We start from the raw sequence: 7,063 nt of genomic DNA, 5'->3' as shown, positions 1-7,063 counted from the left end.
TATTGATGCAATAGTTGTTGTAATATATGCATTGCGGTTTGTATAGTGGTAATGATATATAATATATATAGATTATGATGAACATGTCAAACGAGAAAAAATAGACACGTGTTCATCGTAACGCGCGAGTCTTAGATCAACTTAGTTATTTTATTTTATGTTTTACGTTTCGGTTAAATTTTTTCGCATTCACACGCCCTAACTTCAGTGTCGGTGGTCGCTGACAATAGTGTGGCATTAGTGCTCGCCCCCGCCGCAATGCGGGGGATGCTTAATACTAGTTATATTTCAAATGACCATGTTACACATTATTTACTCATTCTATAATATATGAAATACAAAGTTTATATATATTTGTTTTGTCTATAAATTAGGTGTTACATTATTTACACACTACCCTCGAGGAGATAATACAACTAAATTTTATATACTTACTTTTATTTAATTACTAGGTTATACTCACGTGCATGGTTGCAAAAGTCGCTAGACGCTCCCTAGTCGGTCGACCGGGGAGTTGAGAGTACTCGGCATAGGCGGAGAATACTCGGGGAGTACTCGGACATGTTAAATTATAAAGAAATTAGTTTTCGGAAATTAAATATAAGTCTAATAGCATAAATTTACTAATATTTATAACAAAATACGTAAAAATGATATTCATTATTTAATATATTTAATATGATAGTCATATAAATTATGTTTTATTATTTTTTAAGTTAAACTCGGCCCAAATTGACCTACTAGATCTGATTTTGGCCGAGGCTGGCCGCGTTTGATCGATTCCGAGTAATTAGGCGGAGTTAGAGAAAGTCGCCTCGGCAGCCTACCTTGTAGCGACTACTCGGGGAGTACTCGGCCTTGGAAACCTTGTTTTACAACCATGCTCACGTGTATACACGTGTTGAATAATAAAACTAGTTTATTTGTAGATAAGACAAGTAGACGTACATGATAGTCATTCCAAAAGTTTGTAATCTTTTACGCATAGTAATTAATACCCAACCCACTTGTAAAGTGCTTATCGCGTTCATCAATTCTTTAAGAAATTTTTTAATTATTTTTACACCGTTAGCCAATGAGGTAACGAAATAATGAAATAATTTTCATTAAATACATCGGAGAATATACGACATATTTGACTATATTTTATTTTGTTTAATTGTATCTAACTTTTGTTATGTTTAATCGTTATCTATATTGTTGAATACTTTTAATTGTAGTAAAACATATTTATTTGTTAATGACAACAAAATTGAACGAAAAATTGTCATGTGGTAATTGTAGTTATACATAGTAGCGATTAAACAAAATAGAATATTTTTAATTGTAGTAAAATATATTTATTTGTTAATGATAAAAAAAATTGAACAAAAAAATATCATTGTAATAATTTAAGTTAAACATAATAACGATTAAAAAAATAGAAGTTACATGTACTATAGTTATCCATAATATTTTTAATTAGTTATCCGTAAAGTATTTTAAATATTAAAATGGAATATAAATTAATATTATATTAAGGTAGAATAAGGAATTGCCATGTGGCATTTATTGGAACTGTTTATTAGAATTTAGATAATAGATAATTACTATATATCGCTATAATACAATTAACTGGTTAGAAAATTTATATAAAATATGAGAAAAAGTAAAATTTCTAATGTTAGAATATTTCAAGACTCAAATTAGAAAAAAATATTTTCTTACCTCTCAAAGGTTGCGCCTCTAACCATTATATATATATATATATATATATATATATATATTATATATATATACGGTTGATGAACGACGATAAATACTAACTTTATTTTTATAATAATATATAGTTTTTTTAATATATTATAATAGTTTATTATTATATTTACTTTTAATAACATATTTTTATTTTTAATTATATATTGAAGGACGACGAATAGTAACTTTATTTTTATAACAATCTATAACTTTTTATTAATTTTGATATATAGCAATTTTAATATTTTATTTTATATATTATAATAGTTTATTATTAGGGTAAATTACTTTTTGAGTCCCTGTGTTTTAAGAGTTTTAACTAATTGAGTCCAAAAGTAAAAAGTTTAACGACCTGAGTCCCTATAAGCATTTTCTTTAAACATTTGAGTCCAAATTTTAACCTTTTGAGTCCAATTTTTTGGACTCAAATCGTTATAAAATGAACAAAATTGGACTCAAAACGTTATAAAATAAATGGTTAGGGACTCAGAACGTTAAACTTTTTGATTTTGGACTCAAGTGGTTAAAACCACTAAAACACATGGACTCAAAAGTAATTTACTCTTATTATTATATTTACTTTTAATAACATATTTTTAATATTTTTTACCTTTCTAATTATATATATATATATATATATATATATATATATATATATATAGGGTTGGGTTCTAGAGTGAACACTTGTTTGAGAGTGAATTATGTGAACTAATTTGGGCCATTGGATTACATCATCTAGAGATTTTTAAACAATGGCAAGATTGTAATTATAATGTTGTAACTCCTCTTTAAAAAAATAACAGAAGGGTATTTGTGTCTTTTGTAAATTGCATTTATTAAACAATATTATCAAAATCCCTAAAATCTCGCTAGTTTCCGTATATACAAGACACATAGTTGTTAGTGTATACACATGTGTACAGTTTCACTAGTATCACTTTATACAATATACACAGGTGTTAGTTTATACACATGTGTACAGTCTCGCTAACTATCAGTTTATACAAGATACACAGCTGTTTGTTTATACACATGTGTACAGTCTTTTATACATCTATGTATTATATTCAGAAATGGTTACATATGTGTATATTAACAACATATAATATATTAGACATGCATACGAGTAGATTCATATAAAAGTTATGAAATTAATGAAAATGAAACATATCACATATATGCAAAAATAAATAACACCATCACAGGTTCAAAAAAAAAATTAATGCCCAAAAATAATTACAATTTCAATCTCGGAGAAATTTTTTAATGTTTATTGAAAATTATAAAAAGTTAAAAACAATGTATTATGATATCTATATATACGGATAATAAAAGAAAAAAAATATTCAAGTTAAAATTTAAACAAAATCTATGGATAAAGAAATATTGGAGAAATAATTAAAAATGAGAGAGACAGAGAGAGAGAGAGAGAGAGAGAGAGAGAGAAAAAGAGTTAAGGGATGAGAAAATTAAGGGATTTTAATTAAACATACTTGGTTAATGTCAATCTTACCCTTTTAATCTAAAAAATGATCAAGGGTCAAGATTAGTTCACTTAGTTTACTCTCAAGAAGTGGTTTACTCTTGATCCTAATCCTATACTTATATATATATATATATATATATATATACTAGGTTATAACCCGGAAATTTTCCGGGTAGGAAAATTTAATTTATAACAAATAAAAGTATAAAAATAACACTTTTAACCTCTAAAGTATCCCTTTTCCCTTCTCTCCACTATAAATTTATAATTCGGTTTCTTAAACTTTTTCTTGTTGTAAAGAGCCATAAATGCATACAAAAGCAAGAATGTAAAGTACGCATCTATATTTAGAGCATTTACATTGGAGCCTCTATTCTATATTATATAGAGAAAATAATAGAGGAAACAACAAAAATACCATCACATTGGAATCTCTATAACAGGAAAAAAAATTAAAGAAAGTAAAGTACACCTCTATATATATAGGGTCATATTCAACCCTCTATATTGTTATTGTGAGTGTGTAAGAAAGAGAAAAATATAATAAAATATGTTTTTGTGGTAAGAAATAGATAGAGATAGAGAGTTGATGTGAGATGTGTTTTAAAAAGTAATAAAATCTAGAGAAAGATGTGTTATATAGATGGAGGTGGAGGCTCTAATGTGAAAGAAATATAAATCCAGCTGCCTCTCCAGCTTCTTCACCGATGGTAAATCTGTCACCGCCACCACTGTCACTGTCATTACAGTCGTCGGTCGCTATACAAAGTGTCGATTTTGACTTTGGCTTGTTTATACATATTGCTTCAAAACTTGTACCTATGGCAAAATTACATTTTTTCCATGGCATTTGCTTTATATATAGATATATAGATTAATATGGATCAAATAAACCTAGTTCCATGCATTGGGAATAAAAGTCCAACTGTTGGATAGGTAGGGATGAGCATTTGGTACCGAATACCGGTACGAAACCATACCGGGTATATTCGATACCAGTACCCACTTTCCCTGTTTTTCAGTAACAATATTTACGGGTAAAACACCGGTAAATACCGGCACCGAACCAGTATATTCGGTACCGGTATCAGTACCCACTTTTCTCGTTTTTTGGTACCTGTTCAGTACCGAACGGGTACCATGCTCATCCCTAATCAAAAGTTTTATAATATGGGTTAACAACTTTTATTTAATGAAACTGAACTTTATTATAAACAAACTAAAAAGTTTAAACAACTCTATAGCAAGATGCTATGAAGACTAACATACAACAGAATCAAAACAGAAATACAATCAGCCTACATACGTCAAAGCCTATACACTTGTCTCCATTCACCCTATGATAACTCCAAGAAGCTTGATATGTGAAGATACCAATAATAGAATGTTTCCTTAATGCACTTAACCAGCTTGATCATTGATACATTTCTGTTATTAAAAACTTTACCTTCCGCACTTGCCAACCAAATGCTCCAAAGAGTCCAAAGACAAACAACATGAATAAACTTTCCCTTGTTTACTGTTAGAACCAACCTGTTTATATTGCGCAATATTTCTTTGACTAAATCAGGCTTATAACCTGCTGAAAGTTTAAGCCAGGTAATAACTTGATCCCAAACTGAACCGTGAAGCTACATTGTAACAAAACATGGCCAGACGTCTCTTCTGCTATTTCGCACAACTTGCAAACTGGTGATTGTTACCTTATACCTCGCGTACTTAACAAAAATCTTTAAAAAGGTAATGAGGAATAAAACCAAACACGGGTTAGTTGGCTTTTAATCCAAGGGCTGCATTATAACATAATGTTAATCAAAAGATTCTAATAAGACCTTCAAACAAATAAGACAATATACTCAAAATCTCGTTCAGGAATCGGTAAAAAAATCGAATCAAAAGATTAAAAGAAACAAACACAGTTTTCAAAACGGGCACAAATATTGTTTTTTTATTAGTGTTGAATGATTTTTAGTATAATTTGGCTTGTAACTATAACTTTCGATAGGGACCTAATACTTTGACAATGAATCTCAAGGGAAACAGAATTAATAAGCTAATTAGGAATTACAACCACTTAGCAATGAAGTTACGCCTTCCCATGTAAATACAGACCTTACCACAGCGGGCCAAAATGAGGCAACATTGTCGGACCAATCAGCAGCCATGATATCCTTAAGCTGGGTAACAATACAATGTGAATCAGTTCTAAATCTAATCCGTTAGCAACTATGGAGCAAACATGATGTAAATTACCTTGACAGAAAGGGATTCCAGTAGCTCTATATAATCAACAGTAGACCAGTAGACGATTTGTTGATTTCGAAACTCAAGATCTTCAGGACTGTAGGATATGCTCGCAACAGCTTCCTTAGCACTGCTTAGCCGATGAGTAACCTCTAGCTGGAAACAAAAAATATAAAAGAATTAAACTTCTTATAAAATATTAAATGCTTTCAAGAAATAGTATAGCCATATAAGTTTAAAAAGAGTTATTGTTAAGAAAAATATATCACTAGAGTTATCATCATAATCCGTCGAGGTTTATCAATTATTCAATAAATATATGATATGTCTTAGGGTGTTAAGAATAGTTGTATTCCAATACAAAAAAAAGTTAATATATTATCCTTTATATTTTATATTAAAGTCTGTAGATGCGTTTAAAATATACATAGTACGTGTATGAAAAGAAAAAAAGGTCCACATATGTCACCATCACCATGTATATATGATATGTCTTACCTAGGGGTGCTGAACGGGTCGTGTTCGTGGGTTGGCGGGTTCAACCCGACTCAAACCCGAATATTTTAGACGAACCGAACCGAACCCGAACCCGAAAACTGTGTCATACATATGAACACGAACCCGTCCCGAATATTCTCAGGCTGACCCGAACCCGACCCATTCAACTCGAAATTTTTTATTTTTTAATTTTTTTCAGCAAATTAATATATTAAAATTAACATCTACTACAAAAAAAACACAAAGTTATATAAAAAAACTACATGAAAATCATAAATTTCACGAACTACGTACCCGTTTTCGTTTCGCGAACCGCGATCCATGTGACTATGATTTGAAAGATGAAAAATGATGTCAAGATGGAAAACAATAAATTATGCCAAAACAAATTAAAGTACAACGCGAAATATAAATAGAAAACAGTACAAATTTGAGTAAGATTAGATGGAAAACAATAAATTATGCCAAAACAACTTAACGGACAACGCGAAATATAAATAGAAAACAGTACAAATTTGAGTAAGATTGTAATAGAAAAGAGAGTAGCAGCTTAAACCTCAAGGTTAGTTGCATCACTAATGACTATTGTAGACAACTAGTTTTATACACCGCGCGTGTTGCGGCGCTAAACCGAAACATTTTTGGTTTGATACCATATGCGTTTTACATTACAAGTCATAACACAATCATGCTAAATCAAATCATCACATTAAAACTCACAACTCGAATTTTTTTTGACCCAGCAATGAATTCGGAGTTGCAATTCACATGTTTATGCGTTTTATTGACCTGTTAAAGATTCCATTGTTTTAATTCTTGACTTTTAAGAACAGTTTTTCAAGAATCTTTGGGTAAAAGAGACATGAAGTTTATTTCCACCTTACCACTTTTTTCAAGATTCAATTTTAATTTCAATATCAACCCAAATGTTTCCAATGGATATCTAAAGCGAATGTATATCAAAATTCTACTAAAATTATATATTAAACTAAAAAATATTTTAAACGGCAATTAGTAATATGTTTTTTTATGTACATGGATGGAAAATAACAAATAACTAATAAGAAAGGTGTCGTCTTCCTATTGTGAAGTTCGATG

Source organism: Helianthus annuus, chromosome 16, assembly GCF_002127325.2.
Source record: "Helianthus annuus cultivar XRQ/B chromosome 16, HanXRQr2.0-SUNRISE, whole genome shotgun sequence".
Taxonomy (NCBI): Eukaryota; Viridiplantae; Streptophyta; class Magnoliopsida; order Asterales; family Asteraceae; genus Helianthus; species Helianthus annuus.
The sequence above is the reverse complement of the archived record's forward strand: the minus strand, read 5'-3'. Positions refer to the sequence as shown.